This window comes from Callithrix jacchus, chromosome 11, assembly GCF_049354715.1.
Source record: "Callithrix jacchus isolate 240 chromosome 11, calJac240_pri, whole genome shotgun sequence".
Lineage (NCBI taxonomy): Eukaryota > Metazoa > Chordata > Mammalia > Primates > Cebidae > Callithrix > Callithrix jacchus.
Window position 1 is genome coordinate 13,342,376 of NC_133512.1, and position 21,146 is coordinate 13,363,521.

A 21,146-nucleotide genomic window follows, 5' to 3' on the forward strand; every position below is an offset into this window, starting at 1 on the left:
TCTTCTGGTAAATTCCTTAGCCTCTTTCCTGGGTTTGTGCCTTGATTCTTGGAACTTCTATCTTCTTCCTTCTTGGTTTATTCTCTTATTTTTGGTGGTTTGCTGAGAAAATTTTGAAAATATTTTCTCCTAGTTTGTGGCTTCTTTTAAAATTATCTTCATAAAGTCTTTATAAGAGCAGAAGTTTTAAATTTTCATGAAGATCAATTTATCAGTTTTTGCTTTTCCGGATCATGCCTATGCCTTGTCTAAGTAATTTTTGCCTAATCCAAAATCAAAAAGAATTTTTCTTGCATTTTCTTGTAGAAGTATAATTGTGCTGGGCTTTGAAGTCTGCAGTTCACTTTAAATTCATTTTGCATATGATGTGACCTATGAATTAAAGTTTCTTTCCTCCCTTTTTCCCTTCCTTTCTTCCTCCCTTCTTTTTTTCTCCCTTCCTCCCTCCCTTCCTTTGCGTGTGTGTTATATATGAAATCTCCAGTTATTTCAGATCTATTTTTAAAAAAAGACTTTTTGTTCTCCACTCCCATCTGGAAGCCACTGATTTCTTGTCATTTTGCACTGACCAGAACCTCCCATACTATGTTGCATAGAAATGGCAAGAGTAGAATTCTTGTCTTGTTCCTGGTCTTAGAGGAAGCATTCGGTCTTTTATCAGTCTGATGTTAGCTGTGGGTTGTTTATACATGCCCTTTATCAGGTTGAGGAAGTTCCCTTCTATTTCTAGTTTGCTGAGAATCTTTAGTAGGAATCAATGCTGGATTTTTTCAGATTTTTTTTTGGCATGCAATGAGATGACCTTCTGGATTTTTCTATCTAATAATATGGTGAATTACATTGCTTGAGTTTTAAAATTTTAAACCAAACTTGCATTGACCCCAAATTGGTTGTGATTTATTATCTTTTTATATATTGCTAAAATTTTGTTAAGAATTTTTCTACTTACGTGCATGAAATATACTGTAATTTTCTTTTTTTTGGAATGTATATGTGTGGTGTTGATATCAGAATAATTTTGACCTTTCATAATGACTTAGAAAATGTCCTCTACTTTTCACTTTTCTGGCAAAGTTCATGTAGAATTGGTTTAATTTCTTCTTTAAATATTTGATAGAATTCCCCAATGGAGCTATCGGGGCCTGGAGTTTTCTTTTTTTCTTTGTGGGGAGTTTTTAAACTACAAATAAATTTGGTTAATAGATGGTAGGGCTTTGGTTTCTTTCCTCTTGAGTGAGTGTGTGCACTTGGTGTCCTCTGAGGAATTTGTTGAGTTTGTCTAAGTTGCCCAAATTATTAGCATGATTTATTTATGGTACTCCCTTATGATATTCTTAATATCTGCATTACTTGACTTGATGCCACCTCTCTAGCTCCCAACGATAGTGACTTGTTTCTTCTTTTCCCTTTTTGACCAACTTGGCCAGAGACTTATTAATTATACTGATATTTCCAAAGAACCAGCTTTTGATTTCATTCACTTTTTGTTTTCTATTTCATCAGCCTCCCAAAGTGCTGGGATTACAGATGTGAGCCACTGCACCTATCCTCTAAGAACATATTTTTATGACAGAGTCTTTAAATATATTAAGGTTGGGAGTGGTAGTTCACACCTGTAATCTCAGCACTTTGGGAGGCCAAGGTTGGAGGACTTCTTGAGGTCAGGAGTTTAAGAACAGCCTGATCAACATATTGAGTCTCTGTCTCTACAAAAAAAATTAAAAAATAAGCTGGGGTGGTTGTGTGTACCTATAGTCCCAGCTACTTAGAAGGCTGAAGCAGTAAGATTGCTTGAACCTAGAAGTTCGAGGCTGCAGTGAGCCATGATCAAATCACTGTACTTCAGCTTGGGTGACAGAGTGGAATCTTGTCTCAAAAATACAATAAATAAGTAAATAAACAAATAATTTATAAAATCTTGTTTCATGGCTCTGGATATAGTTGCTCTTAGTAAATTTTCCATATGCATTTGAAAAGAATGTGTACTTTGTTGCTGTTGAGTGGTGTGTTCTATAAATGTTATTTGAGTGAAGTTAATTGATGCTGTTGTGTATATCTCTAAATATTCCTGATGATGGTTTGTTTACACACTCTAGCAGTTATTAACGGAGTGATGTTGAAATCTCTTGAGTCTACCTGTGGATTTGTGTATATTTACTTGCCTATGTCAAGTTTTGCTTCTTGTATTTTGAAGTTCTGTTTTTATGCACATACGCATTTAGGATTATTGTTATGTCTTCTTGATTAATTGACACCTGTATCATTATAACAAGATTCTCTTTAATACTCTGTTAGGTATTAATATGCTTTTTCCAGCTTTATTGAGGCATAATGGATACAGTTGGTTTCTTTTGACTAGTGTTAGCATAGTATACCTTTTCCCATTCTTTACATTTAACTTACTTGTGTCTTTATATTTAAAGTAAATTTCCAAAAATAAAACAAAAAGGTGAATTTCCCATAGGCAATGGTATATGCTTCCTTTTTAAAATTTCACTGGACAATATCCAACTTTTAAATGGATTTTTGGACCATTTACACTTAACATAATCATTTACATAGTTGGGTTTAACTCTATCTTCCTACTATTTGTTTTGTATTTGTCCCATCTGTTCTTTGTTCCTTTTTCCCTTGTTTCTCTACTACTATAGATTGGACATTTAAAAATAATTCCTTATCAATACTATGTAGCCATAAAAAACAATGAGTTCATGTCCTTTGTAGGGACATGGATGAACCTGGAAACCATCATTCTCAGCAAACTGACACAAGAACAGAAAATCAAACACTGCATGTTCTCACTCATGGGCGGGTGTTGAACGATGAGACACATGGACACAGGGAGGGGAGCATCACACACTGAGGTCTGTCGGGGGGACTAGGGGAAGGACAGTGTAGGGTAGGGAGTTGGGGAGGGATAACATGGGGAGTAATGCCAGATATGGGTGATGGGGATGGAGGCAGCAAACCACATTGCCATGTATGTACCTATGCAACAATCCTCCATGTTCTTCACATGTACCCCAGAACCTAAAGTGCAATTTTATATATATATAATTATCAGTCCTTATCTTTACTTTGTTGCATTATTAGCTGATTTTTTGTTGTGATATTTTAGTGATTTCTTTAAACTTTTGATACATATCTTTTTCTTATCAGAGTCTACCTTTCAGTGACATGGTATCACTTTATATGCAGTAAAAGGACTTAAAACAGTACACTTCCGTTTCCTCCTTTTTGCTCTTTGTGCTATGTTATAATATATTTATATATTTTAATACGTTATATATATACTGTAGATGTTCTCAATTCTACAGTATATTATTATGATTGCTCTAAACATTTGATTATCTTTTACAAAGGTTTATGTTTTAAATTCTTTGTATTTACTCATTAAGTTACTGTGTCTGCTGTTCTCCATTCCTTTGTGGGGTACAGATTTCCATCTTGTGTAATTTTTCCTTCGTTTGCATTTCTTCTAGTGCAGACCAGCTGGAGATAAATTCTTTGACTGCTATATGACTGAAAAAGCCTTTTTAAACCTTCTTTTGAAAGGTATTCTCTGAGTGAAGGATTCCATGTTGACAGTGATATTTCTCTGCATTTTAAAGATGTCTTCAGGCTTGCATGAGAAGTCTGCTCTCATCTTTGTCTTCACTCCTTTCTGTTTAATTTGTCTTCTCTAATGACTTTTAAGATTTCCCTTTTATCAGTGGTTTTGAGCAATATGGTATGACATGACTTGATGCAGTTTTTGTCTTGAACCTCTTTAATCTGTGGGGTTATATTTTTGCAATGATGAGTTTTAGAAAACCTGAGTGTCATGGGAGGATGGGTTTTAGAAAGGCTGCTCTGGACTTGTCATGGAGAATGGGTTTAGGAAGCCTGGGACAGTCATGGAAGAATAGGTTTTAGGGGGACTGATTTGGATGGTCATGGGAAGATGAGTTCAGGAAGGAAGTTCTGGACTCTGAAGAGGCTGTATGGGATTGCCACTGACCTAGAACAGAGTTAACTATAGGTGTTTAGGGACAGCCTTTCACTCATATTCTGTTTCAGTTTCAGCTTTTATCTCCCCAGAGGGGCTCCTCTGACACGCCAGGCCACATTGGGACCCTTTCTCATTTGCTTTCATTGCACTGGGTAGTTCTCCTGTCTAGTATCTTCCATCGTTTAGTTACCTTAAGTACGTGTCTTACATGGGTCTCCCCACTGGACTCTAGAGCTCCATGAGAACCCCAGAACTCTGTGTAGCACAGAGTAGCTAGTCAAGGTCTGTCGAGTGAGTGAAAGAGTGAAGTGAATGAATTGCACTCCGTTGCTTCCCACTCTTTCCAGTTCTCAGCTCAGTATTTCATTTATGGCTCCAAATCCTACTAAACGGAGGTATCTGGACACAAAGAGTTGAAAAATTCAGCAGAAGCTGTACCCAGGAGGCTGCGAGGAGAGCGAAGTGCAGGATGTGCCACTGGAGGGGCCTGTCGGTTGGAGTGTCTTGGGTTGGGCTCATGCACTATCAGTGTCTTCATAAGATGCTACAACTCAGCTCTGTGAACATCACGCCTCACCGTGAAGTGTTGCCTCGACTAACAACACTTTGTGAAAATCGAACATTTGGTTGTGTGGGGTGTAGGAAGATGAGAAAGCTAATTATAGTTTCTTTGGGGGGAGGCCTGCAGCAGTTGGAGTCATGGTTACAATTCTAGTCTATGTGGGATTTGCTTCATTCTCTTTTTTTTTATTGCTACACTTGGTGTGACAATAGATTTACATAATGGACGTTGGTCGAGGGTTTCAAGTCACAGCTTTTATAGGCTTCCATCCTTTTTTGAAAGAAGACAGATTTTCAGAGTGGTTTGAATTTCATGACAATGTGGGCCGACCACATGGACAATGGGGCTGTTGTGAGGAACTAGAGCTCATTTATGTATCATTGTTTGGAAGTTCTGAAATAGCACCAGGACCAATGATGCTGAAATTCCTTAACAATCTAAATGATCCTGCTGTTCATTTGCTTAGATCAATTTGCCTGTCAAATTCATGATAGTACAAAATCTACACAAGGAGAAATGGGTTAAAAGGTTTGAATTTTCAAGCCAAGGTTCTGCTATATAAAAATGATGAAACTTCCAGCCCGAACAAAATGGCACAGGCTCATTTCTCCCTGCCACTCCCTGCCAAGTCCAGAATCAACCCTCGAAATAAAGCAAGAGTGCCAGAGGAGAACTCTGAAAGGTGGAAGGAGGGAGGAAGCCTGGTTTGGGATCAAGAACTGAAAAGCAATGCAATAACAGGGGTCTCATGACCCCCACCCAACAGACAAAGGTGACACAAGGCGGCGGCCCAGGTGGGGATGTCCATCCCCCAGAGTGAAAGCGAGACCTTATCATTAAAGAAGGTGAGAGGCACAAAAGGACTGGTCAGGAACTTCACCAGCCATAATAAGCCAGCAGGGAAGTGCTCTCCTTCCTTCTGGATCCTAGATGCCCCTCCCGAATAAGAAGTACTGAGCAGCTGGGCAGCACTCAGATGGAATCCTGCCACAGGTGGGCTGGCCTAGAAGCCACTTTGTTGCAGCGACAGTGAGAGTCTATGCCCCGTCACAGACACTGGGAATAGATCTAGCAATATACACTGTGGCTATAGAGTAATCCTGATCGATATGGTGTGGTATTGGGGAATGACAGACACACAAATCCATGGTACAAAACAGAGAATCCAGAAATAGACCAAAAGAAATGAGCCCACCTGGTTTCTAACAAAGATTCAGAAACAGTTTAATGGAGGAAGGCAGTCTTCACAACAAACAGTTTAATGGAGGAAGGCAGTCTTCACAACAAACGGTGCTGGCGCAGCTGGATATCCACGGGCAAAACAAACAAGCTAAAAAACAAACCAAAAAAACACAGGAGAAAAAAAGAACTTCAACCTAAACTTGGCATCTTCTACAAAAGTTAACTCCAAATGGATCAGGAGTTTGTATAAAATGTGAAACAATACACCTTTTCAAGGGAGAAAAGGGAAAATATTTAAGATCTATGGCTATTTCTTAGATTTGATACCAAAAGCATGATCCATCAAAGGGCATCTTGATGGATAAATTTTGGACTTTATCAAAATTAAAAATTTTTGCTCTGCAAAAGGTCATGAGAAAGAGGAAAAAGACCAGCTAGACTGGGAGAAAATATTGCAAACCACATTCCGACAAAGAACTGGTATCTAGAATATGTGCATTCTCAAAGCTCATCAGTAAAGAAACTGATGATTCAGCTACGAAATGCACAGAAGCTGTGAACCTTTTTCCGAAGAACATATAGAGATGGCAAATAAGGACAGGAGACAGTGTTCAACATTATTAGCTGTCAGGTAAATGCAAATGAAAGTCACAGTGACCTGTTACTGCACAAGTATTGCAATGGCTAAAATAAAAAATGGTGATGTCACCAAATGCTGGCCAGGATGTGGAGAAACTGGATCCCTCATTTGTTGCTGGTGAGAATGTAAAATGGTACAGCCACTCTGGAAAACAGTTTGTCAGTCTCTTAAAAAGCTAAGCTTGTGGCCGGGCATAGTGGCTCACATTTGTAATCCCAGGACTTTGGGAGGCCAAAGCGGGCGGATCATGAGGTCAGAAGTTTGAGACCAGCTTGACCAACATGATAAAACCTCATCTCTACAAAAAATAGTAAAAAAATTTAGCTGAGCCTAGTGGTGTGCGTCTGTAATCCCAGCTACTCAGGAGGCTGAGGCAGGGGAATTGCTTGAACCCAGGAGGCAGAGGTTGCAGTGAGCTGAGATCATGCCATTGCACTCCAGCCTGGGTGGCAAAGCGAGACTTTGTCTCAAACCGCCCCCCCAAAAACAACAACAAAAAACCCACAAAAAATAAAAATAAAAAAACAACAAAAACAAAACAAACAAACAAAAAAATGAAACGTGCAACTACCATGCAACCCAGTAGTCATACCGTTGGGCATTTATCTCTGATAAATGAAAACTATGTTCAAACAACAATGTGTACCTGAATATTCGACATTTCATTGGTGAAATGAAAACAGCTGAGGTGTCCTTCAACAGGTGAATGGTTAAATAAAACGGAGTGCATTCATACCATGGGACACTGCTCAGAAACAAAAGGGAACAAACTGTTGATCATACAACTTGTTGAAGTTCCAAGAACTATGCAGTGAAAAAGCCAATCCCAAAAGGTTACATACTGTGTGATTACACTTATACAACGTTCTTGCAATGACAACATTTTATAAACGGAGAGTGAATTATTGGATAATAGGCTGGGGAATTCTGAATAAGATCAATCAGTTGTTCAATATCAGTATCAGTATTCCCATTGTGAAATTGTACTGTCATTTTCACAAATAACACCGTTAGGAGAAATTGAGTGAAAGGTATGTGGGATCTCTTTGTATTATTTCTTTCAACTGCATCTGAACCTACAAATTGTCTCAATAAAAATTGCATTTAAGAAATAAGTGACAGGGCCCGAGTGGCATATCCAGATCCACGAACACAGTTGGAGGATCTCAAACATACTTACAATGAAAGCAGAATTTCTAAAATAAAAAACTAAATTGTAATTGACATTTGTTTAGCACAAAAGACACCTCAGGCTTTAAACTGTTGTACATACATAACCTTATTTCATCTTCTTCATGTTTGTCTTTTCAGGATTTTCCCTCATTAGAGAAACTGTGCCTCAATTTCCATGATAACAAAAGGGTGATAATGTCTCTTATAGACTTGAAACGAGGTGTTAAATAGATCTCAACATGTGAGATGCAGAAACGGGGCCCCTGACACATAGATGGTACGCATACCAAACTCGGTATCGGTACAGAAATTTTTGTATTGATCATAATACAAAATATTTTTTTTTCCAGATCATAATATCTCCTTCTTCTCAAAGAATCAGCCTTCAGTGATTCTCTGAGATGTACACAAACATGCTCTAGGCCAAGTGGTTCCGGAATAGGCAAGAGTGTTGTGAGAGACAAAAGCTGAGTGTGCGAGACAGGCAAACTTATTTGTGTTCAAATAATGACAAATTAAGTGCCTGAAACAAACAATGGTATGTGTCAAGAATCTTGGCAAAGTTTATTCAGTAGTGATAGAATATTCATGTGATTTTAAAATAAACTTTTAACTTTTTAGATTTACAGAGATATTATAAATATAGTGCAGAGAGGCCCCAGATGCCCTGCATCCAGCTTCCCTTGTTGTTAATATTTTACATCATTGTGGAAGGTACCAATGAATGGACTGATATTGACACACTGTTATTAATGAAAATCCATACTTTATTGGATTCCTTAGTTTCCTTTTTTTTCTTTTTTTGAGTTGGAGTATCACTCTATCACCCAGGCTGTTGTGCAATGGCATGATCTTGGCTCACTGCAACCTCTACCTCCCGGGTTTAACTGATTCTCCTGGCTCAGCTTCCTGAGTAGCTCGGATGACACGTGCCCGCCATGATACCCATCTAATTTTTTGTATTTTGAGTAGAGACAGCATTTCACCATATTGACCAGGCTGGTCTCAAATTCCTGACCTCAAGTGATCTACCCGCCTTGACCTCCCAAAATGCTGGGATTACAGGTGTGAGACATGATGGGGTTTCACATGTTGGTCAGGCTTATCTCAAACTCCTGACCCCAGGTGATCCATCCGCCTTGGCCTCCTGAAGTGCTGGGATTATAGGTGTGAGCCACCGCGCCCTGCCCTTAGTTTCTTCTTAATGTGCTTTTCTTGTCCCCAGATCCCATCCTGGACACCACATTCTATCAGCATCCTATCTCCTCAGCATCCCCTTGGCTTTGACAGTTTCCTCAGATCTTCCATGTTTTTGATGACCTTGAATTATGTTGAGAAGTATGGGTCAGGTATACTGTAGAATATCCCTCAATTGGGATTTGTTTGATGTTTTTCTCATGGTTAGACTGAGGTTATCCAGTTTTGGGAGGAAGACTACAGAAGAGAAGTACCATTATCTTCACGTGATATCAGGAGTGCCTGCTGTCACCATGGCTTATTGTTTTTTTTTATTGCATTTTAGGTTTTGGGGTACATGTGCAGAACATGCAAGACATTTGCATAGGTACACACATGGCAGTGTGTTTTGCTGCCTTCCTCCCCTTCACCCACATTTGGCATTTCTCCCCAAGCTATCCCTCCCCAGCTCCCCGCCCCGCTGTCTCTCCCCTCTTCCCCACAATAGACCCCAGTGTTTGGTACTCCCTTCCCTGTGTCCATGTGTTCTCATTTTTCATCACCCACCTGTAAGTGAGAATATGTGGTATTTCATTTTCTGTTCTTGTGTCAGTTTGCTGAGAATGATGTTCTCCAGATTCATCCATGTCCCTACAAACGACACGAACTCATCATTTCTGATTGCTGCATAATATTCCATGGTGTATATGTGCCACATTTTCCCAATCCAGTCTATCATCGATGGGCATTTGGGTTTGTTCCAGGTCTTTGCTATTGTAAACAGTGCTGCAATGAACATTCGTGTGCATGTGTCCTTATAGTAGAATGATTTATAGTCCTTTGGATATATACCCAGTAATGGGAGTGCTGGGTCAATTGGAATTTCTATTTCTAAGGCCTTGAGGAATCGCCACACTGTCTTCCACAATGGGTGAACTAACTAGTTTACACTCCCACCAACAGTGTAAAAGTGTTCCTATTTCTCCACATCCTCTCCAGCATCTGTTGTCTCCAGATTTTGTAATGATCACCATTCTAATTGGTGTGAGATGGTATCTCAATGTGGTTTTGATTTGCATCTCTCTGATGACCAGTGATGATGATCATTTTTTCATATGTTTGTTGGCCTCTTTTATGTCTTCTTTTGTAAAGTGTCTGTTCATATCCTTTGCCCATTTTTGAATGGGCTTGTTTGTTTTTTTCCTGTAAATCTGTTTGAGTTCTTTGTAAATTCTGGATATCAGACCTTTGTCAGATGGGTAGACTGCAAAAATTTTTTCCCATTCTGTTGGTTGCCAATTCACTCTAGTGACTGTTTCTTTTGCCGTGCTGAAGCTGTGGAATTTCCTTAGGTCCCATTTGTCTATTTTGGCTTTTGTTGCCAATGCTTTTGGTGTTTTGGTCATGAAGTCCTTGCCTACCCCTATGTCCTGGATGGTTTTGCCTAGCTTTTCTTCTAGGGTTTTTATGGTGCCAGGTCTTATGTTTAAGTCTTTAATCCATCTGGAGTTAATTTTAGTGTAAGGTGTCAGGAAGGGGTCCAGTTTCTGCTTTCTGCACGTGGCTAGCCAGTTTTCCCAACACCATTTATTAAACAGGGAATCCCTTCCCCATTGCTTGTTTTTGACAGGTTTATCAAAGATTGTATGGTTGTAGATATGTTGTGTTGCCTCCGATGCCTCTGTTCTGTTCCATTGGTCTATATCTCTGTTTTGGTACCAGTACCATGCTGTTTTGATTACTGCAGCCTTGTAGTATAGTTTGAAATCTGGTAGTGTGATGCCCCCCCGCTGTGTTCTTTTTGCTTAGAATTGACTTGGCTATGTGGGCTCTCTTTTGGTTCCATATGAAGTTCATCGTGGTTTCTTCCAGTTCTGTGAAGAAAGTCAATGGTAGCTTGATGGGGATAGCGTTGATTCTGTAAATTACTTTGGGCAGTATAGCCATTTTCATGATATTAATTATTCCTAACCATGAACATGGAATGTTTCTCCATCTGTTTGTGCCCTCTCTAAATTCGTTGAGCAGTGGTTTGTAGTTTTCCTTGAAGAGGTCCCTTACGTTCCTTGTGAGTTGTATTCCTAGGTATTTTATTCTTTTTGTAGCAATTGTGAATGGCAGTTTGTTCTTGATTTGGCTTTCTTTAAGTCTGTTATTGGTGTAGAGGAATGCTTGTGATTTTTGCACATTGATTTTATATCCTGAGACTTTGCTGAAGTTGCTTATCAATTTCAGGAGTTCTTGGGCTGAGGCGATGGGGTCTTCTAGGTATACTATCATGTTGTCTGCAAATAGAGACAATTTGGCTTCCACCTTCCTATTTGAATACCCTTTATTTCTTTTTCTTCCCTGATTGCTCTGGCTAGAACTTCCAGTACTATGTTGAATAGGAGTGGTGAGAGAGGGCATCCTTGTCTAGTGCCGGATTTCAAAGGGTATGCTTCCAGTTTTTGCCCATTCAGTATGATATTGGCTGTTGGTTTGTTGTAAATAGCTTTTATTACTTTGAGATACGTTCCATCAATACCGAGTTTATTGAGGGTTTTTAGCATAAAGGGATGTTGTATTTTGTTAAATGCCTTCTCTGTGTCAATTGAGATAATCATGTGGTTTTTGTTTTTGGTTCTGTTTATGTGGTGAATTACACTTATAGACCTGCGTATGTTGAACCAGCCTTGCATCCCTGGGATGAATCCTACTTGATCATGATGGATAAGGTTTTTGATGTGCTGTTGCAATCAGCTTGCCAGTATTTTATTGAAGCTTTTTGCATCTATGTTCATCATGGATATTGGCCTGAAGTTTTCTTTTCTTATTGGGTCTCTGCCAGGTTTTGGTAACAGGATGATGTTGGTCTCATAAAATGATTTGGGAAGGATTCCCTCTTTTTGGTTTATTTGGAATAGTTTCAGAAGGAATGGTACCAGCTCCTCTTTGTGTGTCTGTAGAATTCAGCTGTGAACCCATCTGGACCTGGACTTTTTTTGTGTGGCAGGCTCTTAATTGCTGTCTCTACTTCAGACCTTGTTATTGGTCTATTCATAGTTTCAACTTCCTCCTGGTTTAGGCTTGGGAGGACACAGGTGTCAGGAATTTATCCATTTCTTCCAGGTTTACTAGTTTATGTGCATAGAGTTGTTTGTAATATTCTTTGATGATGGTTTGAATTTCTGTGGAATCTGTGGTGATTTCCCCTTTATCATTTTTTATTGCATCTATTTGGTTGTTCTCTCATTTCTTTTTTATCAGTCTGGCTAGTGGTCTGTCTATTTTGTTGATCTTTTCAAAAAACCAGCTCTTGGATTTATTGATTTTTTGAAGGGTTTTTCATGTCTCTATCTCCTTCAGTTCTGCTCTGATCTTTGTTATTTCTTGTCTTCTGCTAGGTTTTGAGGTTTTTTTGATCTTGCTACTCTAGCTCTTTCAATTTTGACGATAGGGTGTCAATTTTGGATTTCTCCACTCTTCTCATATGGGCTCTTATTGCTATATATATATTCCTCTAGAGACTGCTTTAAACGTGTCCCAGAGATTCTGGTATGTTGTGTCTTTGTTCTCATTGGTTTTGAAGAACTTCTTTATTTCTGCCTTCATTTCATTGTTTATCCTGTCAACATTCAAGAGCCAGTTGTTCAGTTTCCATGAAGCTGTGCAATTCTGGGTTAGTTTCTGAATTCTGAGTTTTAACTTGATTGCACTATGGTCTGAGAGACTGTTTGTTATGATTTCAGTTGTTTTGCATTTGCTGAGGAGTGCTTTACTTCTAATTATGTGGTCAATTTTAGAGTAGGTGTGATGTGGTGCTGAGAAGAATGTATATTCTGTGGATTTGGGATGGAGAGTTCTGTAAATGTCTATCAGGTTTGCTTGTTCCAGGTCTGAGTTCAAGCCCTGGATATCCTTGGTAATTTTCTGTTTGGTTGATCTGTCTAATATTGACAGTGGAGTGTTAAAGTCTCCCACTATTGTTGTGTGGGAGTCTAAGTCTCTTTGTAAGTCATTAAGAACTTGCCTTATATATCTGGGTGCTCCTGCGTTGGGTCCATATATATTTAGGATCGTTAGCTCTTCTTGTTGTATCGATCCTTTTACCATTATGTAATGACCTTCTTTGTCTCTTTTAATCTTTGTTGCTTTAAAGTCTATTTTATCAGAGATGAGAATTGCAACTCCTGCTTTTTTTTTTTTGCTCTCCATTTGCTTGGTAAATCTTCCTCCATCCCTTTATTTTGAGCCTTGTGTATCCTTGCATGTGAGATGGGTTTCCTGGATACAGCACACTGATGGGTTATGATTTTTTATCCAATTTGCCAGTCTGTGTCTTTTGATTGGTGCATTTAGCCCATTTACATTTAGGGTTAATATTGTTATGTGTGAATTTGATACTGCCATTTTGATGCTCGCTGGCTGTTTTGCCCATTAGTTGATGCAGATTCTTCATTTTGTTGATGCTCTTTAGCATTTAGTGTGTTTTTGGAATGGCTGGTCCTGGTTGTTCCTTTCTATGTGTAGTGCCTCTTTCAGGAGCTCTTGTAAAGCAGGCCTGGTGGTGACAAAATCTCTGCGTACTTGCTTGTTTGCAAAGGATTTTATTTTTCCTTCACTTATGAAGCTCAGTTTGGCTGGATATGTAATTCTGGGTTGAAAGTTCTTTTCTTTAAGGATGTTGAATATTGGCCCCCACTCTCTTCTGGCTTGTAGAGTTTCTGCCGAGAGATCTGCTGTGAGTCTGATGGGCTTCCCTTTGTGGGTGACCCGACCTTTCTTCTGGCTGCCCTTAGTATTTTTTCCTTCATTTCAACCCTGGTAAATCTAACGATTATGTGCCTTGGGGTTGCTCTTCTTGTGGTGTATCTTTGTGGTGTTCTCTGTATTTCCTGGATTTGAGTGTTGGCCTGCCTTGCTAGGTTGGGGAAATTTTCCTGGATAATATCCTGAAGAGTATTTTCCAGCTTGGATTCATTCTCTTCATCACATTCAGGTACACTTATCAAACGTAGGTAAGGTCTCTTCACATAGTCCCACATTTCTTGGAGACTTTGTTTATTCCTTTTTGCTTTTTTTTCTCTAATCTTGGTTTCTCATTTTATTTCATTGAGTTGATCTTCGACTTATGATATCCTTTCTTCTGCTTGGTCAATTCGACTGTTGAAACTTGTGCATGCTTCGTGAAGTTCTCGCGTTGTGTTTTTCAGCTCCTTCAATTCATTCATATTCCTCTCAAAGTTATCCATTCTTGTTATCATTTCCTCGAATCTTTTTTCAAGGTTCTTAGTTTCTCTGCATTGATTTAGAACATGTTCTTTTAGCTCACAGAAGTTTCTCATTATCCACCTTCTGAAGTCTGATTCTGTCATTTCGTCACAGTCATTCTCCATCCAGCTTTGTTCCCTTGCTGGTGAGGAGTTTTGGTCCTTTTTAGGAGGCGAGGTGTTCTGGTTTCGGGTGTTTTCCTTCTTTTTGCACTGGTTTCTTCCCATCTTTGTGGATTTATCCACCTGTCGTCTGAGTAGTTGCTGACTTTTCGATTGGGTCTCTGAGTGGATGCCCAGATTGTTGATGATGAGGTATTTCTGTTACTTGGTTTGCCTTCTACCAGTCTAGCCCCTCTGCTGTACGACTGCTGAGGTCCACTCCAGGCCCTGCTTGTCTGGGGTACACCTGTAGCAACTGCAGAACAGTGAGGGATGCTACCAGTTTCTTCTTCTGCTATCTTTGTCCCTGAATGATGCCCACCTAATGTCAGTCTGATCAGTCCTTTTTGAGGTGACTCTGGATATAGAGGGGTCAGGGAGCTGCTTGAGCAGATGGTCTGTACTTTATAGGAGCTCAAGTGCTGTGCTGCGAGCTCCGTTGTTCATTCAGGGCTGTTAGGCTGCTGCGTTTAAGTCTGCTGCAGCAGAACTCTTAAAACCTTTTTTTCCCTCAGATGCTCTGTCTTGGGGAGTTGGAGCTTTCTTTATGAGTGTCTGTTGCACTATCCTGCCCAGTTAGGAGGCAGCCTAGTCACTATTTGCCTGCCGAGGCTCTGCCCTGCTGATGTGGGGTCCGCCCTATTGCTGCGGACTCTGCCCTGCAGCTGTGGGCTCCGCCCTGCTGCCACAGGCTCTGCCCTGAAGCGGAGTCTCTCTGTTATAGTGGGTTGCCTCAGCAACATCAGGCTGCGTCAGCAATGGGAGTGTACCTCAGTAGGGGCAGATTGCCTCGGTAATGGTGGACGCCCCTCCCCCACCGAGCTGCACTGTCCTCGGTTCAGCTGTGCCCTCAGTGAAACTCTTCACCCAGAGTGTTTCGAATTGCTGTTTTGTTTGTCCCTGTGGGGGTGAAACCCACCGAGCCTCCTCGCCTGGCTCCCTGCCTCAGAGTGCCTTTCTTTCTTTTTTTTTTTTAAGTTGAACGGATGGCTCTCTCCCAGGTGTTTCGGTCGCCCGCTGTTAGTGCTCCGTCTCTGTGTGATTTCCTGTGCAGCGACCCACTGCGCTGGCTCAAATGCCACTTCCCAGGAATCTCCTGGTCTGGCTCACTGTCCAAGTCCCGTTTAATCAGATGGATATGCTAATCTGCCCTCCCAAATCTCAGATTGCCAGTTTAGCAGGGCACCTGGGCCAGTGTGTTTTGTGTGGATTGTTGTGGAGTGCCACGGCACTGCGGCACTGGCTGAAGCGGCCACAACAGCCAAAACGGCTGCGCTTGCATCCCGTGTCTCTCTTACACCTGGGATTTTCCCCATTCTGTGGGCAACAAAGATCCATCTGGAAATGCGGCTTTGACTCACCCTCTGAGTGTTTACTGAGAGCTGCGATCCTGAGTTGTTCTTACCGTGCCATCTTGAATCGACTGCCATGGCATTTGTCCATGGCTTATTGTTGATGTTGACCTTGGTCACCTGGCTAGGCAGTGTTTGCCAGTCTTCTCACTGTAAAGTTACCTTCTATTTCTCCTTTCCAGACTATATGTACCCTTTGGAAGGAAATTGCTATACACAGTGAGCACTTAAGGGTCAGAGTCTTATGCTCCACCTCCTTGAAGGAAGAGTATCTATAATAAACTACCTGGGATTTTTTGGCACAGGAGCTTTGTCTGTTCTACCTTGCATTAGTCAGAATTCTCCAGAGAAACAGAAACAATAGGAGAGAGAGAGAGAGAGAGAGTGAGAGAGAGATTTATTATGAGATTGGCCCACATAAGTATGGAGGCCAAGAAGTCTAATGATATGCTCTGTACAAGCCGGAGACCCGGGAGGGATAATGGTGTAGTTCATTCCAAGTCTGAAAGCCTGAGAACCAGGAACTGCAATGTCTAAGGGCAAGAGAAAATGGATGTCTCAGCTGAAGAAGAGAGAGAGCATTCACCCTTCTTTCACCTTTTTGTTCTATTTGGACCCTCAACGGTTTGGATGATGCTCACTTGCGTTGGTGAAGGTGGATCTTCTTTGTTCAGTCTACTGATTCAAATGCTAATCTTTTCCAGAAACACCCTCACAGACACACCGGAAATAATGTCTCTCTAGCTATCTGGGAATCCCTTATTCCAGTCAACTCGGCATGTATACAGGCACCCTGTTCTGTTTAAAAAGGTTGACGTATAAAATTAATCTTTGTTGGCTGGGCATGGTGGCTCATACTTGTAATCCTGGCAATTTGGGAGGTCAAGGCCAGTGGATCACTTGAGGTCAGGAGTTCTAACCAGCCTGGCCAACATGGCAAAATGCCATCTGTCCTAAAAATACAAAAATTAGCCAGACGTGGTAGCTTGTGCCTGTAGTCCCAGCAACCCCAGAGGCTGAGGCATGAGAATCACTTGAACCTGGGAGGTGGAGGTTACAGTGAGCTGTTCACACCACTGCACTCAGCCTGGGTGACAGAGTGAGACTCTGTCTAAAAAAAAAAAAAAAAAAAAATTAACCATTACATCCCTATTTATTTATCTAGTCATTTATCTAAATCATTTTAGATTTATGGATATTTATTTCATATTTTGAATTATAGTTGAATACAACTTTATAGATTTTTTTGCTCAAATTGTCCCAGATTTGAACTTTGCAAACTTTCAGTTGCTTCCTGTGTCCCTTTGACATGCTCTCATCATTTGCTTTTTTTAGTTTTTAGCCTTGTCTTAGTTTCTTGCACTGCAAGATGCTCCAGGATCATCTTATATATTCTTTTCCCAGCTCTGGAATCAGCCAATTCTTCAATGAGTCCTGGTTAGTTTATTGGAGAAGAGTATTTGAATTTAAGATGTGGGCATTAGGTGTGCTTGATGGTACTGGGGTGCCATTGCTTCTAGGCTGTGCATGTACACAGCTCTATAAATGTATCTAATATTTGTTCATATATGTCTATGTCCATCCATCTGCAGGTACATTTGTATTTTAGGCTAAAGGTAAGTTCACACTGATGTCTCCAACTCTCATCCAGTACTACCTGCTTTGCTCTAGCTGCCCCTCCTTGCTTATCTGTAATGTTTAGCTGGGCATGGTGGCTCACACCTGTAGTTCCAGCACTTTGGGAGGTCAAGGCAGGCAGATCACTTGAGGTCAGGAATTGAAGATCAGCCTGGCTTAGGAGTTCAAGAGCAGCCTGGCCGATATGATGAAACCCTGTCTCTACGAAAAATACAAAAAAAAAAAAAATTAGCTGGGTACTGTGTGGGCACCTGTAATCCCAACTACTTGGGAGGCTGAGGTGGGAGGATTGCTTGAACACAGGAGGCGGAGGTTGCAATGAGCCGAGATCACGTCACTGCACTCCAGCCTGGGTGACAGAACAAAACTCCATCTAAAAAAAAAAAAGAAAAAAAAAAGGAATATTTAAATAATTTACTGGCAAATATTATGTTATCAAAAAGCTAGTAATTAAATTTTCTTTATTATTTATTTTTTGAGACAAGGTCTGGCTCTGTCACATAGGCTGGAGAAAACAGCCAGATGGAAGCGATGGATGTGGAGGACGAGTTATGGGTGGGGGTGGTACAGAGCTTCTTGGGGGTGTCACCCTCCCAGCAACTCTTTGTGTTCACAAACCTGGAAGCTCATAAAATCTTGTTTAAGAGTTTTTACAGAGCTCAACCTCCAGCTCCTCCTCCTCCTTCCCAGAGGCAAGTGGGTGGAGGTGAAAATTCCCATCCTTGAATCCTGTGGTTTTTCTGGTGACTAACCCCCTCTAGAGGCTATCTAGGGACCCCACACCAAGTCACCTCATTAGCATGAACTTAGGTGTGATCAAAGGGGCTTGTTATGGGTAACAAAGGACCCTACTGTTACTCAGGAAATTTCAAGGACTTTAGGACAAAGACCAAACATTATTACTACACCGCACTTACTCTAACTTCTCAGCCTCCAGGTCTTGGGCCAAATACTGTTTCCTGAGAGTTGTCTTCCCCATCAGGCCCAAAGTAGTCTTCCCTATGGTCTCTTTCATGACTCTGTTTCACAACCTCCTGTTAACAGAAAAACTAACTGTAAAACATTGAAAGCATTTTATTCTGAGCCAGTATGAGTGACCACATCCCAGGGAACAGTCTCAAGAGGTCCTGAGAAAGTGTGCCCGAGGTGGTCAGGTTACAGTTTGGTTTTACACATTTTAGGGAGACAGGGATTATTATGGGATGCTTTATGGATGGTCCTTTCTTACTAATAATCTCATATTAGACAAGGAAACAGCAGATCTAATAAAACTTATAAACTCCTTGGCTAGGTACCAACAGGTTCTTAGGACCTTACCTGGAGGACACCCTAGGGAAAAGGGGAAAGAGTTGTTCTGCCCTGGAGACCTAGTGCTTGTTAAGCCTCTCCCATCAGACTCTACCTCTCTAGGCCCATCTTGGGAAGGAACATTTTTGGTTATTCTGTCTACCCCAATGGCAGTTAAGGTGGTGGGAACTGACTCCTGGATTCATCACACTCTGCTGAAGCCTTGCACACCTCCTGAAGAAAGTCACAGGCCGTCCACTCCACAGCCTGAAGTTCCAGGAGACGACCCTTTGTACACCTGCGAGCCTTCAGAGAATCTACATTTTCTCTTCCGATGAGATCCCCAGGAAAGCAACTACTTGTAAGTGTAACTTACGTCCTGGCATTAACAGGACTATCACTCTTTACTATCTGTGGCAGGACTGTATGTGGTTGCCCCCTACTAATTGGCCTAATAGCTCTCCTCTCTTTCCTAGCGCCACCCCCCACCCCCGCTACGACAATTTACACCGACTCTCAGGTGCAGAGTCTTCTCTTGCCAAGGCCACACCATACCTGGACTCCAATTATTCCTTTCATAGTGGCAGCGGTGGGGCGGAGGCAGAATAAAAGGAGGACTGGAACTGGCATTGGAGGAATTACTACCTCTACTCAGTTTTACTATAAGCTATCTCAGGAGCTGAATGATGACATGCAAAAAGGTTGCTAATTCTCTCTGCAGAAGAACTCTTGAGCTGTCGTGGCTCTTCAAAATAGAAGGGCCCTGGATCTGCTAACTGCAGAGAAAGGAGGAACCTGTCTCTTTTTAGGAGAAGAATGCTGCTATTTTGTAAACCAATCGGGTACTGTCTTAAACAAAGTTAAAGAACTCAGGGACCGAATCACACGCAGGGCTAAAGACCTTCAAGAAACAGGATCGTGAAGCTTTTTTAACAACTGGCTGTCCTGGTTCTACCCTCTGCTAGGCCTGTTTATCACCATTCTTTCATTGCTGGCCTTCGGGCCTCTCATCTTTAACCTTCGTGTCAAATACGTTTCTTCTTGAATTGAGGCCACAAGGCTCCAAATGTTTCTGCAAATGAAACCGCGAATGTCCTTGGCTCGTGAGTTCCACTGTGGACCTCTGGATCAACCTGCACCCCTGGAAGACTCCGCTCTGGAGGAAACTTCAACTGCAGTGCTCTTTCTACAATTCAGCAGGAAGTAGTTAGAGAGTGACAGACACCCAGGTCCCAATAGCAATTGGACTTCTCTGTTCAGGGGGGTCTGAGGGACTCTTCCCAGGTCCGTGAGGCAGGAATTTCCCGACTCCACCCTTCCATCCAGTAATGTAGAGTTCTTTGTCTAGGTTTCCTGTGTGCAGGCTAGGTAGAGAAATCCAGGTGGGCTCTTTTGTCCAAAAAGCCCACTGAAAGCCCTGGGAGGAGGGGGCTCTCTAACTCAAGAGTTGTCAGTGAAGTAGCCAATCCGGTATCAGAGCCAAAGATCGATCACTCCAGAGGAAGTTTGAAAGAACTCCTCTCATTGGACAAGAACATGAATGGGGAGGGAATGACTCAAGGGTTAAAATCCTACCACTCCCTCCCTATTCCTTCTCTGGATCCCCTCCCATGGCAGCATGAGAGCTGTCTCTCTCTCTCTCTCTTTGTTTCTCATAAATCACTTTCCACAAAACTCTTTGGGTCCACGATATTTATTCAAATGGCAAACTCACCATGCCTCTGGGGCCCCTTTCCCCACTCTTTGGGGTAAGAGATGCTAAGGGAGCTGGGAGAATCTTCAAGACGCCCTCTCCCCACCTCCACCCCCTGCCCTGGTTACACTACTGTGCTGCATTCCTAGATTAGGCATTCTAAGTCACACGATGAGATAGGAGGTTGGCACAGGAGGTCATAAAGACCTTGATGATAAAACAGCCTGCAGTAAACAAGCTGGCCAAAGCCCTCTAAAACCAAGATGGGGACAGGAGTGACTTCTGGTCTTCCTGACTGCTCATTTTACGCTAATTATAATGCATTAATATGTCAAAGACACTCCCCCCAGTGCCATGATAGTTTACAGATGCCATGGCAATGTCTGAAAGTTACCCTATATGGTCTAAAAGGGGGAGGAACCCTCAGTTCTGGAAATTACCCACCTTTTTTTTTTTTTAAAGGAAACTCATAAATAATCCACTTTGTTTAGCATATAATCAAGAAGTGACTGTAAGTATACTCAGTTGAGCAGCCCAGGCCACTGATCTGCCTACAGAGTAGCCATTCTTTATTCCTTTATATTCTTTTTCTTTCTTTCCTTCTTTTTTTTTTGAGATGGAGTCTTGCTCTGTCACCCAGGCTGGAGTGCAATGGCACCATCTTGGCTCACTGCAACCTCCACCTCCTGAATTCAAACCATTCTCCTGCCTCAGCCTTCTGAGTAGCTGGGATTACAGGCATGCATCACCACACCTGGCTAATTTTTGTATTTTTAGAAGAGATAGGGTTTCACCAAGTCGGTCAGGCTGGTCTTGAAATGCTGCATCATGATCTGCCCTCCTCAGTCTCCCAAAGTGCTGAGATTACAGGTGTGAGCCACTGCACCTGGCCTCATTCCTTTACTTTCTTAATAAGCTTGCTTTCACTTTATGGACTCATCTTTAATTCTTTCTTGAGTAAGGTCCAAGAACCCTCTTCTGGGGTCTGGATTGGGACTCCCTTTCTGGTAACAAAAATAAAGAGAGTATCTATTCCTA